Source organism: Eublepharis macularius, chromosome 19 (assembly GCF_028583425.1).
Source record: "Eublepharis macularius isolate TG4126 chromosome 19, MPM_Emac_v1.0, whole genome shotgun sequence".
Taxonomy (NCBI): Eukaryota; Metazoa; Chordata; class Lepidosauria; order Squamata; family Eublepharidae; genus Eublepharis; species Eublepharis macularius.
Genome location: NC_072808.1, coordinates 14111696 through 14129873, shown reverse-complemented (window position 1 = coordinate 14129873; position 18178 = coordinate 14111696). Strand labels below are relative to the sequence as shown.

The 18178-nt window shown below is 47.7% G+C and overlaps 1 long non-coding RNA gene across 1 annotated transcript; it reads left to right on the top strand.

Annotated features, from left to right (window-relative positions):
• Nucleotides 1-1801: 1801 nt before the first annotated feature.
• Nucleotides 1802-3098, top strand: LOC129346322 (uncharacterized). Its single transcript, XR_008598756.1, has 2 exons — nucleotides 1802-2174; nucleotides 2340-3098. It is a non-coding gene; the product is annotated as an uncharacterized LOC129346322 (long non-coding RNA).
• Nucleotides 3099-18178: the final 15080 nt, after the last annotated feature.

The following is an 18178-nucleotide window of genomic DNA, read 5'->3' as shown; positions in this document are numbered from 1 at the left end:
CATTCCCTTTGAGAATCGCCTATTGAAAAAGAAACGATCTCAGTAAATGGGACAGCTCACTGGAAACCAATAAAAGAAGTCCAGATGTGGAATTTTAAAAAACAGAGAAGACAGAAGGGGGTGGAGGTGACAGTTTTGTAGAGATGGCAAGAAAGAGAAAAAGGAAAGGTCTGGACGGAGGTATAAGTGTTAGAACATTGTCAACATTCCTGATTCTGAGTGTTGTTTCTGTTCTTTTTTAGGTATGAGCGTTCCTAACAGAAAACACCTCACCTAGTGTCAGGTATGTTTCTATCTCTTTCCCCCACACCCAAAGGAAGCTTGCCCTGTGGCAGCAGAATTTCCCTCTTTGCTCCCAAGATGGAGCTCACCTCGTGGAAAGGAGGCTTCTCTCTTTGCCCCCTGACAGGAAGCTTACCAGGTGGCATTTTGGTTTCTTTGTCCTCACAAAAGGAAGCTCACCTAGTGGCAGGTATGTTTCTATCTCTTTCCCCCACACCCAAAGGGAGCTTGCCCTGTGGCAGCAGAATTTCCCTCTTTGCTCCCAAGATGGAGCTCCCCTCATGGAAAGGAGGCTTCTCTCTTTGCCCCCTGACAGGAAGCTTACCTGGTGGCATTTTGGTTTCTTTGTCCTCACAAAAGGAAGCTCACCTAGTGGCAGGTATGTTTCTATCTCTTTCCCCCACACCCAAAGGAAGCTTGCCCTGTGGCAGCTGAATTTCCCTCTTTGCTCCCAAGATGGAGCTCACCTCGTGGAAGGGAGGCTTATCTCTTTGCCCCCTGACAGGAAGCTTACCAGGTGGCATTTTGGTTTCTTTGTCCTCACAAAAGGATGCTCACCTAGTGGCAGGTATGTTTCTATCTCTTTCCCCCACACCCAAAGGAAGCTTGCCCTGTGGCAGCTGAATTTCCCTCTTTGCTCCCAAGATGGAGCTCACCTCGTGGAAGGGAGGTTTCTCTCTTTGCCCCCTGACAGGAAGCTCATCAGGTGGCAGTTTGGTTTCTTCATCCTCACAAAAGGGAGCTCACCTGGGGGCAGGTAAGTTTCTATCTCTCCCCCACACCCAAACGGAGCTCGCCCAGTGGCACCTGAATTTCCCTCTTTGCTCCCAAGATGGAGCACACCTCATGGAAGGGAGATTTCTATCTTTGCCCCCTGACAGGATGTTTACCAATGGCATTTTGGTTTCTTTGTCCTCATGAAAGGGAGGTCACCTGGCGGCAGGTATGTTTCTTTCTCTTTCCCCCACACCCAAAGGGAGCTTGCCCAGTGGCAGCTGAATTTCCCTCTTTGCTCCCAAGATGGAGCTCAATTTGTGGAAGCGAGGTTTCTCTATCTTTGCTCCCTGACAGAAAGCTCATCAAGTGGCACCTTGGTTTATTTGTCCTCACAAAAGGGAGCTCACCTGGTGTCAGGTAAGTTTCTATCTCTTTCCCCCACACCCAAAGGGAGCTTGCCCTGTGGCAGCAGAATATCCCTCTTTGCTCCCAAGATGGAGCTCCCCTCGTGGAAGGGAGGTTTCTCTCTTTGCCCCCTGACAGGAAGCTTACCAGGTGGCATTTTGGTTTCTTTGTCCTCACAAAAGGATGCTCACCTAGTGGCAGGTATGTTTCTATCTCTTTCCCCCACATCCAAAGGAAGCTTGCCCTGAGGCAGCTGAATTTCCCTCTTTGCTCCCAAGATGGAGCTCCCCTCGTGGAAGGGAGGTTTCTCTCTTTGCCCCCTGACAGGAAGCTTACCTGGTGGCATTTTGGTTTCTTTGTCCTCACAAAAGGGAGCTCACCTGGTGTCAGGTAAGTTTCTATCTCTTTCCCCCACACCCAAAGGGAGCTTGCCCTGTGGCAGCAGAATTTCCCTCTTTGCTTCCAAGATGGAGCTCCCCTCGTGGAAGGGAGGTTTCTCTCTTTGCCCCCTGACAGGAAGCTTACCAGGTGGCATTTTGGTTTCTTTGTCCTCACAAAAGGAAGCTCACCTAGTGGCAGGTATGTTTCTTTCTCTTTCCCCCACACCCAAAGCTAGCTTTCCCAGTGGCAGCTGAATTTCCCTCTTTGCTCCCAAGATGGAGCTCACTTTGTGGAAGTGAGGTTTCTCTCTCTTTGCTCCTTGACAGGAAGCTCATCAAGTGGCACCTTGGTTTATTTGTCCTCACAAAAGGGAGCTCACCTGGTGTCAAGTAAGTTTCTATGTCTTTCCCCCACACCCAAAGGGAGCTTGCCCTGTGGCAGCAGAATTTCCCTCTTTGCTCCCAAGATGGAGCTCCCCTTGTGGAAGGGAGGTTTCTCTCTTTGCCCCCTGACAGGAAGCTTACCAGGTGGCATTTTGGTTTCTTTGTCCTCAGAAAGCGGAGCTCACCTGGTGGAAGGTAGGTTTCTATCTCTCTCTCCCACACCCAAAGGGAACTGGCCCAGTGCCAGCTCACTTTCTCTACTTTCCCACCAGAAAGAGAGCTCGTCCAGTGGCAGATAGGTTTCTCCACCAAAATGGAGTTAGCCTGGATGTAGCTCAGTTTCTTTTGTGCACCCCAAAGGGAGCTCACCTAGGTCCATGTAAGTCCCCCCCACCCACCCAAAGAGAGCTCATTTTCTTCTCTCCCACCAAAAGGGATATCATGGCTGCTTGGTTTCTCTCTCCAATGCAAGCTCTTCTGGTGGCAAGTAAGATTCTCTCTCCCACTTGCTTACCAAAAGGGAGCTCGTTTACTAACAGGTAATCTTTCCATACTCAGTAGGTTTTCTTTTTCAGGTTAGAATAGGGAATCACGAACAACTGCTCTGGGCAAATGCTGGTCGCTGGTTGACGGGGCCAGGAAGGAATTTTTTCCCTTGGAGGGCTAATTGGCTCTTGTCCCACCGGGGTTTTTTTTGCCTTCCTCGGAGCACTTTTGTTCTAGATTTAGGGATTTTGTGATGGCAAAGAAGACATCACAGAATTATTTCCTTGGACTGCAGCGGCCGGAGTCCAAAGGGCTGCTGTGTTCTCCTGAATGGAAAAGAAGGTGGAAATTTAAAATCAAATTTTATTTTAGACTTCCACCTTTTTTCCATCCAATAACCAATATTATCATTTAATAATAATAATAAAAGCGAATTCCCTCTGATTCCATGTGTCTTTGTCTTCTGTTTTAAGTAAATCATAATAACTGATGGGAAGTTTTCTAATAAATATTCCGTTCATTCCTACGTCTGTGTTCTTTTATTCAGCAGTAATAATGGTAAAGACATAAAACATAAATAAGAATTATTTGCCTTTCCATATATCTGTGTCTTATTTCAATGCCATTAAAATGTTACAGGGGCACATTTTCAATGGATTTCTTTGGGGAGGGGAAATTGCAAGCAAAATAATCTGCAGAATTACATTTTAGATTGACTCATGTTAGAGGGGTTGAAGGGTGTAACTCTGCTTATCATTTTCAGTTTTTAAATTTACGTTATATATAGTCCACCTTTCTCATTGAGACTCAAGGCAGATTTACATTATAAGCCAAGGCTTGGACATTCAGTAAGAAATTCAATAGGGTAAAAATAGCAGAGATTTGAAAACAAGCCGAAAAAGTGATACAAAGCCAAAAAAAACGCTGAAAGAGAACAAACAATTGATAAGACATGCAAAACAACACTGAACTATCCATTAGCAGTATACCTACAGCAACAGACAATACACAGCAGTATAAACTACAGTCCCAATCCCTTTTAACAATGCCTCTCTCTTGAACCAATTCCTTACAGCATAGCTCTGTAAGAAATCCCTCTTGAATAATTTGTTTTTGCGCAGTTTGTGGAAAGCCAGGATCGTGGGAGCTTTTGTGTCCTCTTCAGGCAGGCCGTTCCATAAGATGAGGATGACTGCAAAGAATACACAGGCATTGGTAGCTGTTGATTTTGGCCAATTTTTTGGATTGCTCAAATCACACTAAAATGAAATTCCAGATTTTTAAAAGTCCCTAATGTTGCTGGGGATTTCTTCGAGTTTCCTGGGATAAAATCCCCTGGTGGAGGGGAACCAGCCTTTTAAATTTAAAATTAAAACTTTTGACATCTATTGGATTGTTTCTCAGCTCCAACAAAACGAATTTCCCATCTTGATAAATGAGTTTGGGGATGCAGGCACAAACTGAAGGGCACTGGGAACTATTTTGAAAAACTTTGGAACTTATATGGAAGAACTGCAGCTTTCTGACATGATGCCTACAGAACTGCAAAAGACGGCATTACTTGGAACAGCGTACATATTGCACCAATCCCTGGCTGATACTTAGGTCTCTGGTGGAAAGTTGTATCAGCTTAGCAAGGCCAATCAATGATAACATGCGATCTTTATTTATTATTGTGTTGCGTGTAACTCAAATAACAACAATAATCTGTGCTTATATACCGCTGTTCTAGACAGATTAGAGCATCACCCAGAGTGGTGAACAAGTTAGTGTTATTATTATCCCCGCGATGCAGCTGGGGAGCTGGAGCTGAGAGGAGGGGCTTACCCAAGGCCACCTACTGAGCTCATGGCAGTAGTGGGATTCGAGCCAGTAGAGTGCTAATTCGCAGCAAACCACTTAACCACTGTGGATAGAGGATTTGTTGCCTTTCAGGAGAACCTCTTTGCCCCCACCTGTGCTCCACCTGTATATTTGTAAAGCAAATATTATGAAGGTACCCTATCCCTTTTGTGCTGCCTCATCTACAGGAAACCAAATGCCCTCAAAACAGTGGGCAAGATCCTGTGATGTAGAGAGGCTGCTCATCCACTAGGGGTGCCAGAGGTTTAGGGAGGGGCACGAGGGGGCTACGGGCTGCCCCAGAGGTCCAGATGCAGGGCAAAGAGGGAACTGAACCAGCACTCCTCCTATGCCTATCTACCATGCCTACTCAAAAATAAGCCCTGCTATGTTCAGTGGAATTTACTCTCAGGTAAGCGTGCTTAGGATTGCAGACCTTGAAGTGAGCCAATTGTTTCCTCAGGTTTGTGTATGTATGTTGAGTGTGTGTGTGTGTGTGTGTAAAGTGCCATCAAGTCACAACTGACTTATGGCGACCCCTGCTGGGGCTGTCAAGACAAGTGAGAAGCAGAGGTGGTCTGCCATCGCCTTCCTCTGCAGAGTCTTCCTTGGTGGGTTCCCATCCAAGTACTGCCGCTGCGTAGCTTCCAGGATCAGAGGAGAGTGAGCTACACCATGCCACCTCCCCTCTATGTTGAACGAGGGGCCACAAAAATAATGGTTTGCCCTGAGCACCAAAAATCCTTGGGCCCTTGGGCGAGCAAATCTTGCGTGATATCACGCAAATCTCGTGTGAGAAAACGTGATTTTTCGCATTTGTAACGCGATGTTCCATGTCCTGGGAGGCAGTGTGAAAGGGGCCTTGGTCTAGCTCCAGTAATGTAGCATGAGTTGTCCTCCAAATTTTTTTGGGGGGTGGGGGGAGAATGGTTTTTTGTGCAAACCTAGGGCTTGCTTCAGATGTCTACCAGTCTCTACTTGGCTCCAGTGTGTTGATGTCCACACTGAGGACTAGTTTTAGCATTACATATATGATGCTATTAAAGCTTTGAGTTTGGCTATTCATTTCTTCTTTTGTTTCTGGTGACTTGAATGAGAAATGCTTTTCCTGTCTGTGCCTTCCGTGTCCACCTCCAATAACATTCTCAGGGACAGTTCTCAGTCTCTGGCAGGCAGGAGTAAACACTCCTATTCTATAGGCCTTTTTTGCTTGCTGAGCACATGCAGTGAGGTATTTAGCAACCTAAGAAGTGGGTTAGAAGTGGTATGGCTTAGTGGGCATAAATAATAATAATAGCCATTGCACATTCTTAATTTTGATCTTTTGCACATTATTAATTTTGATTAATTTTGGATAAATATATGGAGCAGAGGTCCATCAGTGGCTATTAGCCACAAGGTATAGACGGAACTCTCTGTCTAGGACGGTGATGCTCTGTATTCTTGGTGTTTGAGGGGCAATCAGTGGGAGGGCTTCTAGTGTCCCTTCCCCACTGGCAGACCTCCTGTGGACACCTGTTTTTTTGGCCACTGTGTGACACAGAGTGTTGGACTGGAAGGGCCATTGGCCTGATCCAACATGGCTTCTCTTATGTTCTTATGTTCTATCTCTGTCAGGAGGTCAGAGGGATGGGTCAGGATGGAAAGGCACACGACAGCCTGATTAAAATTATTTTAAATTCCCCGTAGCATTTCAATCATGTCTAATAATAGACATGAAATAAGGAAGAAATGTTTTGTATCCATCCAGAAGAATTTCCCCTCCAAATTGACTTTCTTAAAAAATGTTCTGTATGCAGAAGCCTCCAGATTCAACCCTCTCCATCTCGGTGTGAAAGCCCTTCTTCTACCTGAGACCCCAGAGGGAGAAAGCCCACAGGCCAGGCCTCCAAAGAAAGTTCATGAAATCCAACAATATTGCCTTGTGGAGTTTGTTCCTGTGTATTTGTTAAAGAAGTGATGTGTACTTGTGCCTATGTATTTGTTAAAGAAGTGGAAATGTGTCAGCCCCTCCTGGGGTTGTGAGAAGCCTCCAAAGAGTTGTTTTTTGGTGTGTGTGTGTGGGGGGGGGGGGAGGCCAACGGTCACCAAAGGACACCATTGCACCGACTAGCACCTCAGTAGGGATCACTCATTTTGGTAATCCCTTAGATGTGTCATGGTGTTCACCAGCATACCTAACTCTCTTCTGCTAACACACAGCTACTTGTGAGTAGGGCCATCTAGCTTGGGTGAGTGGGTGTTAAGTCATCCTGAAGGGTGGTATATAAATAAAATGTTGTTGTGGCAGTTATTGTTGTTGTTGTTATTATTACTATCTTGATTTGGTCAATTTGACTCCTCCCCCACCAATGGTTTGATCGCCTTAATTGATTCAAACTGACGAAACCTTGCTAACTGTCCTCAACAAAACGCTTCATCCTTGCCAGGGCACTAGATGGCCAGAGAGGGTGCAGTACCAGAGCTGGGCTGTCGGCCTGCTGAGCACCCAAGCGCCACCCGCACCCAAGGCACAGGGCCTGCTTACATCATCGCTGGCCATTTGTGACCTTTTGCTCTGTCCCTTTAAGGGATCTGAGGGCAGCAGCTGCTTTGACACAGCTGTCAGGGACTGGAAAATTATACCCCTTCCTATCTAGGATTATTAACCTCCAAGCTGGCCCGAATTGCTTCTGGTTGACCCAGAAACTACACTGGCAGCTCCTCTGGGGCTACAGAAAGCAGTTGGCCACAGTTTGACTCATCTGAGATCAGAGATGGAGTCAATAAGGCAGGCAGAAAATAGCAAGGCATCTCCTCTGGCAAGTCATCAAGGTCTCTGTCATTCCCACGCATCACAATCTGGAACCTTGAGACCTGTTTGACAGTTGGGCTCAGCCAGACAGGCTCTGGGGCTTGTGCTGAGGAGACCGTGAATCCCAGATGGTTAGCCTGTTAGTTTTCATTATTCTGTGGATTGGGGGATCTGAAACGAGAGAAGGAGCCTCCTTAACCTGCTCATTTTGGCATCAGGCAGACAGATAAAGCGTCAGGGAGCCCGGGCCCTCTTGGCTTCTCTGGTGGTCAGCCTGAATAGATAGATGGGTTTTAAATTCTGCTTGCCCCCTCCTTTCAAATCATTTCTTCTCATTCCCTTTGAGAATCGCCTATTGAAAAAGAAATGGCCTCAGTAAATAGGGCAGCTCACTGGAAACCAATGAAAGAAGTCCAGATGTGGAATTTCAAAAGGTAGAGAAGAAAGAAGGGGGAGGAGATGACAGATTAGTAGAGATGGCAAGAAAGAGAAAAAGGAAAGGTCTGGAGATAGAAGTGTTAGAACATGGTCCACATTCCTGATTCTGAGTGTTGTTTCTGTTCTTATTTAGGTATGAGCGTTCCTAACAGAAAATATCTAGAGATGTGATCAAACATATTAATTCTAAAAAATACGTGTCTGCCAGTTGCAGCTAATCCCATGCCAAGGGAGCACGCTCAGGGATCTTTTTCTCACTTGTCCTCCACCAAGGGAGCCTGACTGGTATCAGGTGGGTCCCACCCACCCCCCACCCCCAAACCAGAAGGGAGTTGGCCTGGGGGCAGATCGGTTTCACTCTCTTGCGCCAAAGGGAGCTTGCCAGGGGCAGGCAGGTCTTCTCCCACCTCACAAAAGGAAGCTTAAATGGGAGCAGGCAGGTATCTCCTCCCCACCCCCCAAAGGGAGCTTGCCCTGAGGCAGCTGAGATTCCCTCTTTGCTCCCAAGATGGAGCTCCCCTCGTGGAAGGGAGGTTTCTCTCTTTGCCCCCTGACAGGAAGCTTACCTGGTGGCATTTTGGTTTCTTTGTCCTCACAAAAGGATGCTCACCTAGTGGCAGGTATGTTTCTATCTCTTTCCCCCACACCCAAAGGAAGCTTGCCCTGTGGCAGCTGAATTTCCCTCTTTGCTTCCAAGATGGAGCTCCCTTCGTGGAAGGGAGGTTTCTCTCTTTGCCCCCTGACAGGAAACTCATCAGGTGGCAGTTTGGTTTCTTCATCCTCACAAAAGGGAGCTCACCTAGTGGCAGGTATGTTTCTATCTCTTTCCCCCACACCCAAAGGGAGCTCACCCAGTGGCAGCTGAATTTCCCTCTTTGCTCCCAAGATGGAGCACACCTCATGGAACGGAGGTTTCTCTCTTTGCCCCCTGACAGGAAGCTTACCTGGTGGCATTTTGGTTTCTTTGTCCTCACAAAAGGATGCTCACCTAGTGGCAGGTATGTTTCTATCTCTTTCCCCCACACCCAAAGGAAGCTTGCCCTGTGGCAGCTGAATTTCCCTCTTTGCTCCCAAGATGGAGCTCCCCTCGTGGAAGGGAGGTTTCTGTCTTTGTCCCTTGACAGGAAGCTTACCTGGTGGCATTTTGGTTTCTTTGTCCTCACAAAAGGGAGCTCACCTAGTGGCAGGTATGTTTCTATCTTTTTCCCCCACACCCAAAGGAAGCTTGCCCTGTGGCAGCTGAATTTCCCTCTTTGCTCCCAAGATAGAGCTCCCCTCGTGGAAGGGAGGTTTCTCTCTTTGTCCCTTGACAGGAAGCTTACCTGGTGGCATTTTGGTTTCTTTGTCCTCACAAAAGGGAGCTCACCTGGTGTCAGGTAAGTTTCTATCTTTTTCCCCCACACCCAAAGGAAGCTTGCCCTGTGGCAGCTGAATTTCCCTCTTTGCTCCCAAGATGGAGCAACCCTCGTGGAAGGGAGGTTTCTCTCTTTGCCCCCTGACAGGAAGCTTACCAGGTGGCATTTTGGTTTCTTTGTCCTCACAAAAGGAAGCTCACCTAGTGGCAGGTATGTTTCTATGTCTTTCCCCCACACCCAAAGGAAGCTTGCCCTGTGGCAGCTGAATTTCCCTCTTTGCTCCCAAGATGGAGCTCCCCTCGTGGAAGGGAGGTTTCTCTCTTTGTCCCCTGACAGGAAGCTTACCTGGTGGCATTTTGGTTTCTTTGTCCTCACAAAAGGAAGCTCACCTAGTGGCAGGTATGTTTCTATCTCTTTCCCCCACACCCAAAGGAAGCTTGCCCTGTGGCAGCAGAATTTCCCTCTTTGCTCCCAAGATGGAGTTCCCCTCGTGGAAGGGAGGTTTCTCTCTTTGCCCCCTGACAGGAAACTCATCAGGTGGCAGTTTGGTTTCTTCATCCTCACAAAAGGGAGCTCACCTAGTGGCAGGTATGTTTCTATCTCTTTCCCCCACACCCAAAGGGAGCTCACCCAGTGGCAGCTGAATTTCCCTCTTTGCTCCGAAGATGGAGCACACCTCATGGAACGGAGGTTTTTCTCTTTGTCCCTTGACAGGATATTTACCAATGGCAATTTGGCTTCTTTGTCCTCATGAACGGGAGGTCTCCTGGTGGCAGGTAAGTTTCTCTCTTTCTCCCCTCCACCCAAAGGGAGCTCACCCTGTGGCAGCTGAATTTTCCTCTTTGCTCCCAAGATGGAGCACACCTCATGGAACGGAGGTTTTTCTCTTTGTCCCTTGACAGGAAGCTCATCAGGTGGCAATTTGGTTTCTTTGTCCTCACAAAAAGGAACTCACCTTGTGGCCGGTAAGTTTCTCTCTTTCTCCCCTCCACCCAAAGGGAGTTTGCCCTGTGGCAGCAGAATTTCCCTCTTTGCTCCCAAGATGGAGCTCCCCTCGTGGAAGGGAGGTTTCTCTCTTTGCCCCCTGACAGGAAGCTCATCAGGTGGCATTTTGGTTTCTTTGTCCTCACAAAAGGGAGCTCACCTGGCGGCAGGTAAGTTTCTATCTCTTTCCCCCACACCCAAAGGGAACTTGCCCTGTGGCAGCAGAATTTCCCTCTTTGCTCCCAAGATGGAGCTCCACTCGTGGAAGGGAGGTTTCTCTCTTTGCCCCCTGACAGGAAGCTTACCTGGTGGCATTTTGGTTTCTTTGTCCTCACAAAAGGAAGCTCACCTAGTGGCAGGTATGTTTCTATCTCTTTCCCCCACACCCAAAGGAAGCTTGCCCTGAGGCAGCTGAGATTCCCTCTTTGCTCCCAAGATGGAGCTCACTTTGTGGAAGTGAGGTTTCTCTCTCCTTGCTCCTTGACAGGAAGCTCATCTAGTGGCACCTTGGTTTATTTGTCTTCACAAAAGGGAGCTCACCTGGTGTCAGGTAAGTTTCTATCTCTTTCCCCCACACCCAAAGGGAGCTTGCCCTGTGGCAGCAGAATTTCCCTCTTTGCTCCCAAGATGGAGCTCACTTTGTGGAAGGGAGGTTTCTCTCTTTGCCCCCTGACAGGAAGCTCATCAAGTGGCACCTTGGTGTATTTGTCCTCACAAAAGGGAGCTCATCTGGTGTCAGGTAAGTTTCTATCTCTTTCCCCCACACCCAAAGGGAGCTTGCCCTGTGGCAGCAGAATTTCCCTCTTTGCTCCCAAGATGGAGCTCCCCTCGTGGAAGGGAGGTTTCTCTCTTTGCCCCCTGACAGGAAGCTTACCAGGTGGCATTTTGGTTTCTTTGTCCTCAGAAAGGGGAGCTGACCTGGTGGAAGGTAGGTTTCTATCTCTCTCTCCCACACCGAAAGGGAACTGGCCCAGTGCCAGCTCACTTTCTCTACTTTCCCACCAGAAAGAGAGCTCGTCCAGTGGCAGATAGGTTTCTCCACCAAAATGCAGTTAGCCTGGAGATAGCTCAGTTTCTGTCTGCACCCCAAAGGGAGATCACCTAGGGCCACGTAAGTCCCCTCCACCCACCCAAAGAGAGCTCATTTTCTTCTCTCCCACCAAAAGGGAGGTCATGGCTGCTTGGTTTCTCTCTCCAAGGCAAGCTCTTCTGGTGGCAAGTAAGATTCTCTCTCCCACTTGCCTACCAAAAGGGAGCTCGTTTACTAACAGGTAATCTTTCCAGACTCAGTAGGTTTTCTTTTTCAGGTTAGAATAGGGAATCACGAACAACTGCTCTGGGCAAATGCTGGTCGCTGGTTGACGGGGCCAGGAAGGAATTTTTTCCCTTGGAGGGCTAATTGGCTCTTGTCCCACCGGGGTTTTTTTGCCTTCCTCGGAGCACTTTTGTTCTAGATTTAGGGATTTTGTGATGGCAAAGAAGCCATCACAGAATTATTTCCGTGGACTGCAGCAGCCGGAGTCCAAAGGGCTGCTGTGTTCTCCTGAATGGAAAAGAAGGTGGAAATTTAAAATCAAATTTTATTTTAGACTTCCACATTTTTTCCATCCAATAACCAATATTATCATTTAATATTAATAATAAAAGCGAATTCCCTCTGATTCCATGTGTCTTTGTCTTCTGTTTTAAGTAAATAATAATAAGAGATGGGAAGTTTTCTAATAAATATTCCTTTCATTCCTACGTCTGTGTTCTTTTATTCAGCAGTAATAATGGTAAAGACATAAAACATAAATAAATGTTTCACACTAAAATGAAATTCCAGATTTTTAAAAGGCCCTAATGTTGCTGGGGATTTCTTCGAGTTTCCTTGGATAAAATCCCCTGTTGGAGGGGAACCAGCCTTTTAAACTGAAAATTAAAACTTTTGGCATCTATTGGATTGTTTCTCAGCTCCAACAAAACCAGTTTCCCATCTTGATAAATGCGTTTGGGGATGCAGGCACAAACTGAAGGGCACTGGGCAAAGAGCTTGTCCTAGGAGGCATGTTCCCCTGCCTTTCTTCCCATCAGCTAAGAGGGGTTGGGGGTGAAGGATAGGAGCAGTGGATCCCCCACGTCCATCAGGGAACTGGCAAGCCTAGGTGGAGCCAAGTCCACTTGCAGATATGAGGAAAGAGAATGGAGAATTTAAACACACCTCAGCAGCAGCAACAACAACATTCAATTTGTATATCCCCTTCAGGACAACTTAATGCCCACTCAGAGCGGTTTACAAAGTATGTTATTATCATCCCCACAACAAAACACCCTGTGAGGTGGGTGGGGCTGAGAGAGCTCTGAGAGAGCTGTGACTGACCCAAGGTCACCCAGCTGGCTTCAAGCGGAGGAGTGGGGATTGGGGAATAAAACCCAGTTCTCCAGATTAGATGCCACGCTCTTAACCACTACACCAAACTGGCTCTCTACAGAAATACTACTGCTTCTCCTTCTGTGAGAATACATAAAGAGAAGAAGACAGTGTGAGGAGCAAGGAGGATAAAACACACACACTGCTTCTCTAGCCCTCCCCTCCCCTCCCCCAGACAGCTGATCCAGTTCCGGGGGATGCCAGAGTCGAAGAAAAAGAAGAAGAAAAAAACAAATATAGAGCTCAGGCAATAGAAACCACCTGACTATGGATGAAGAATACAACAGTAGTCCCCATTGTCATCGGTGCACTGGGAACTATTTTGAAAAATCGTTCCCAGAATATAGCCCGGAAAATCCACAACAACCATTATTTTGAAAAACTTTGCAACTAAGGGCGAAGCTACAAGTGACGAATGACACTTGAACGGCAAGTGTATTTCTCCCTGTTCACTTGCACTCCATTCAATCCACTTGCTGTTCAAGTGTCATTCGTCACTTGTAGCTTGGCCCTTAGATGGAAAAACTGCAGCTTTCTGACATAACACTTATAGAACTGCAAAAGTCAGCATTACTTGGAACAGAGTACATATTGCACCAATCCCTGGCTGATACAAACCACTTAACCACTGTGGATAGAGGATTTGCTGCCTTACAGGAGAACCTCTTTGCCCCTTCTGCGCCCCCCTGCATATCTGTAAAGCAAATATTATGAAGGTACCTTAACCCTCTTGTGCTGCCTCATCTACAGGAAACCAAATGCCCTCAAAACAGTGGGCAAGATCCTGCGATGTAGAGAGGCTGCCCATCCTCTAGGGGTGCCAGAGCTTGAGGGTGGGGCACGAGGGGGCCACGGGCTGCCCCAGAGGTCCAGATGCAGGGCAAAGAGGGAACTGAACCAGTGCTACTCCTATGCCTATCTACCATGCCTACTCAAAAATAAGCCCCACTATGTTCAGTGGAATTTACTCTCAGGTAAGCATGCTTAGGATTGCAGACCATGGAGTGAGCCAATTAATGTTTCCTTTTGTTTGTGTATGTATGTTGAGTGTGTGTGTGTGTGTGTGTGTGTGTAAAGTGCCATCAAGTCACAACTGACTTATGGCGACCCCTGCTGGGGCTGTCAAGACAAGTGAGAAGCAGAGGTGGTCTGCCATCGCCTTCCTCTGCAGAGTCTTCCTCGGTGGGTTCCCATCCAAGTACTGACCCTGCTTAGCTTCCAGGATCAGAGGAGAGTGAGCTACACCATGCCACCTCCCCTCTATGTTGAACGAGGGGCCACAAAAATAATAGTTTGCCTTGAGCACCAAAAATCCTTGGGCCCTTGGGCGAGCAAATCTCGTGCGAGAAAACGTGATTTTTCGCATTTGTAACGCGATGTTCCATGTCCTGGGAGGCAGTGTGAAAGGGGCCTTGGTCTAGCTCCGGTAATGTAGCATGAGCTGTCCTCCATATTTTGGGGGGGGGGGGGAATGGTTTTTTGTGCAAACCTAGGGCTTGCTTCAGATTTCTACCAGTCTATACTTGGCTCCAGTGTGTTGATGTCCACACTGAGGACTAGTTTTAGCATTACATATATGATGTTATTAAAGCTTTGAGTTTGGCTATTAATTTCTTCTTTTGTTTCTGGTGACTTGAATGAGAAATGCTTTTCCTGTAGGAGGAGTAAACACTCCAATTCTATAGGCCTTTTTTGCTTGCTGAGCGCATGCAGTGAGGCATTTAGTAACCTAAGAAGTGGGTTAGAAGTGGTATGGCTTAGTGGGCATAAATAATAATAATAGCCATTGCACATTCTTAATTTTGATCTTTTGCACATTATTAATTTTGTTTAATTTTGGATAAATATATGGAGCAGAGGTCCATCAGTGGCTATTAGCCACAAGGTATAGACGGAACTCTCTGTCTAGGACGGTGATGCTGTGTATTCTTGGTGTTTGAGGGGGGGGCAATCAGTGGGAGGGCTTCTAGCGTCCCTTCCCCACTGGCAGACCTCCTGAGGACACCTGGTTTTTTGGCCACTGTGTGACACAGAGTGTTGGACCGGATGGGCCATTGGCCTGATCCAACATGGCTTCTCTTATGTTCTTATGTTCTATCTCTGTCAGGAGGTCAGAGGGATGAAACAAAGACGGGGGGTCAGGATGGAAAGGCACACGACAGCCTGATTAAAATTATTTTAAATTCCCCGTAGCATTTCAATCATGTCTAATAAGTCATAGACAAGAAATAAGGAAGAAATGTTTTGTATCCATCCAGAAGGATTTCCCCTCCAAACTGACTTTCTTAAAAAATGTTCTGTATGCAGAAGCCTCCAGATTCAGCCCTCTCCATCTTGGTGTGAAAGCCCTTCTTCTACCTGAGACCCCAGTGGGAGAAAGCCCACAGGCCAGGCCTCCAAAGAAAGTCCATGAAATCCAACCATATTGCCTTGTGGAGTTTGTTCCTGTGCATTTGTTAAACAAGTGATGTGTACTTGTGCCTATGTATTTGTTAAAGAAGTGGAAATGTGTCAGCCCCTCCTGGGGTTGTCAGAAACCTCCAAAGAGTTGTTTTTTGGTGTGTGTGTGGGGCGGGGGAGGCCACCGGTCACCAAAGGACACCATTGCACCGACTAGCACCTCAGTAGGGATCACTCATTTTGGTAATCCCTTAGATGTTTCATGGTGTTCACCAGCATACCTAACTCTCTTCTGCTAACACACAGCTACTTGTGAGTAGGGCCATCTAGCTTGGGTGAGTGGGTGTTAAGTCATCCTGAAGGGTGGTATATAAATAAAATGTTGTTGTGGCAGTTATTGTTGTTGTTGTTATTATTATTACCTTGATTTGGTCAATTTGACTCCTCCCCCACCAACGGTTTGATTGCCTTAATTTATTCAAACTGATGAAACCTTGCTAACTGTCCTCAACTAAAACGCTTCATCCTTGCTAGGGCACTAGATGGCCAGAGAGGGTGCAGTACCAGAGCTGGGCTGTCGGCCTGCTGAGCACCCAAGCGCCACCCGCACCCAAGGCACAGGGCCTGCTTACATCATCGCTGGCCATTTGTGACCTTTTGCTCTGTCCCTTTAAGGGATCTGAGGGCAGCAGCTGCTTTGACACAGCTGTCAGGGACTGGAAAATTATACCCCTTCCTATCTAGGATTATTAACTTCCAAGCTGGCCCGAATCGCTTCTGGTTGACCCAGAAACGACACTGGCAGCTCCTCTGGGGCTACAGAAAGCAGATGGCCACAGTTTGACCCATCTGAGATCCAAGATGGACTCAATAAGGCAGGCAGAAAATAGCAAGGCATCTCCTCTGGCAAGTCATCAAGGTCTCCGTCATTCCCAAGCATCACAATCCGGAACCTTGAGACCTGTTTGACAGTTGGGCTCAGCCAGACAGGTTCTGGGGCTGGTGCTGAGGAGACCGTGAATCCCAGATGGTTAGCCTGTTAGTTTTCATTATTTTGTGGATTGGGGGATCTGAAACGAGAGAAGGAGCCTCCTTAGCCTGCACATTTTGGCATCAGCCTGACAGATAAAGCGTCAGGGAGCCCGGGCCCTCTTGGCTTCTCTGGTGGTCAGCCTGAATAGATAGATGGGTTTTAAATTCTGCTTGCCCCCTCCTTTCAACTCATTTCTTCTCATTCCCTTTGAGAATCGCCTATTGAAAAAGAAATGGCCTCAGTAAATAGGGCAGCTCACCGGAAACCAATGAAAGAAGTCCAGATGTGGAATTTCAAAAGGCAGAGAAGAAAGAAGGGGGTGGAGATGACAGATTAGTAGAGATGGCAAGAAAGAGAAAAAGGAAAGGTCTGGAGATATAAGAGTTAGAACATGGTCCACATTCCTGATTCTGAGTGTTGTTTCCTTTCTTTTTTAGGTATGAGCGTTCCTAACAGAAAATATCTAGAGATGTGATCAAACATATTAATTCTAAAAAATACGTGTCTGCCAGTTGCAGCTAATCGCATGCCAAGGGAGCACGCTCAGGGATCATTTTCTCACTTGTCCTCCACCAAGGGAGCCTGACTGGTATCAGGTGGGTCCCACCCACCCCCCGAAACTGGAAGGGAGTTGGCCTGGGGGCAGATCGGTTTCACTCTCTTGCGCCAAAGGGAGCTTGCCAGGGGCAGGCAGGTCTTCTCCCACCTCACAAAAGGAAGCTTAAATGGGAGCAGGGAGGTATCTCCTCCCCACCCCCCAAAGGGAGCTTGCCCTGAGGCAGCTGAGATTCCCTCTTTGCTCCCAAGATGGAGCTCCCCTCGTGGAAGGGAGGTTTCTCTCTTTGCCCCCTGACAGGAAGCTTTCCAGGTGGCATTTTGGTTTCTTTGTCCTCACAAAAGGGAGCTCACCTAGTGGCAGGTATGTTTCTATCTCTTTCCCCCACACCCAAAGGAAGCTTGCCCTGTGGCAGCAGAATTTCCCTCTTTGCTCCCAAGATGGAGCTCCCCTCGTGGAAGGGAGGTTTCTCTCTTTGCCCCCTGACAGGAAGCTTACCAGGTGGCATTTTGGTTTCTTTGTCCTCACAAAAGGATGCTCACCTAGTGGCAGGTATGTTTCTATCTCTTTCCCCCAACCCAAAGGAAGCTTGCCCTGTGGCAGCTGAATTTCCCTCTTTCCTACCAAGATGGAGCTCCCCTCGTGGAAGGGAGGTTTCTCTCTTTGTCCCCTGACAGGAAGCTTACCTGGTGGCATTTTGGTTTCTTTGTCCTCACAAAAGGGAGCTCACCTAGTGGCAGGTATGTTTCTATCTCTTTCCCCCACACCCAAAGGAAGCTTGCCCTGTGGCAGCTGAATTTCCCTCTTTGCTCCCAAGATGGAGCTCCCCTCGTGGAAGGGAGGTTTCTCTCTTTGTCCCCTGACAGGAAGCTTACCTGGTGGCAGTTTGGTTTCTTTGTCCTCACAAAAGGGAGCTCACCTAGTGGCAGGTATGTTTCTATCTCTTTCCCCCACACCCAAAGGAAGCTTGCCCTGTGGCAGCTGAATTTCCCTCTTTGCTCCCAAGATGGAGCTCCCCTCGTGGAAGGGAGGTTTCTCTCTTTGTCCCCTGACAGGAAGCTTACCTGGTGGCATTTTGGTTTCTTTGTCCTCACAAAAGGATGCTCACCTAGTGGCAGGTATGTTTCTATCTCTTTCCCCCAACCCAAAGGAAGCTTGCCCTGTGGCAGCTGAATTTCCCTCTTTGCTCCCAAGATGGAGCTCCCCTCGTGGAAGGGAGGTTTCTCTCTTTGTCCCCTGACAGGAAGCTTACCTGGTGGCATTTTGGTTTCTTTGTCCTCACAAAAGGGAGCTCACCTAGTGGCAGGTATGTTTCTATCTCTTTCCCCCACACCCAAAGGAAGCTTGCCCTGTGGCAGCTGAATTTCCCTCTTTGCTCCCAAGATGGAGCTCCCCTCGTGGAAGGGAGGTTTCTCTCTTTGCCCCCTGACAGGAAGCTTACCAGGTGGCATTTTGGTTTCTTTGTCCTCACAAAAGGATGCTCACCTAGTGGCAGGTATGTTTCTATCTCTTTCCCCCAACCCAAAGGAAGCTTGCCCTGTGGGAGCTGAATTTCCCTCTTTGCTCCCAAGATGGAGCTCACCTTGTGGAAGGGAGGTTTCTCTCTTTTCCCCCTGACAGGAAGCTTTCCAGGTGGCATTTTGGTTTCTTTGTCCTCACAAAAGGGAGCTCACCTAGTGGCAGGTACGTTTCTATCTCTTTCCCGCACACCC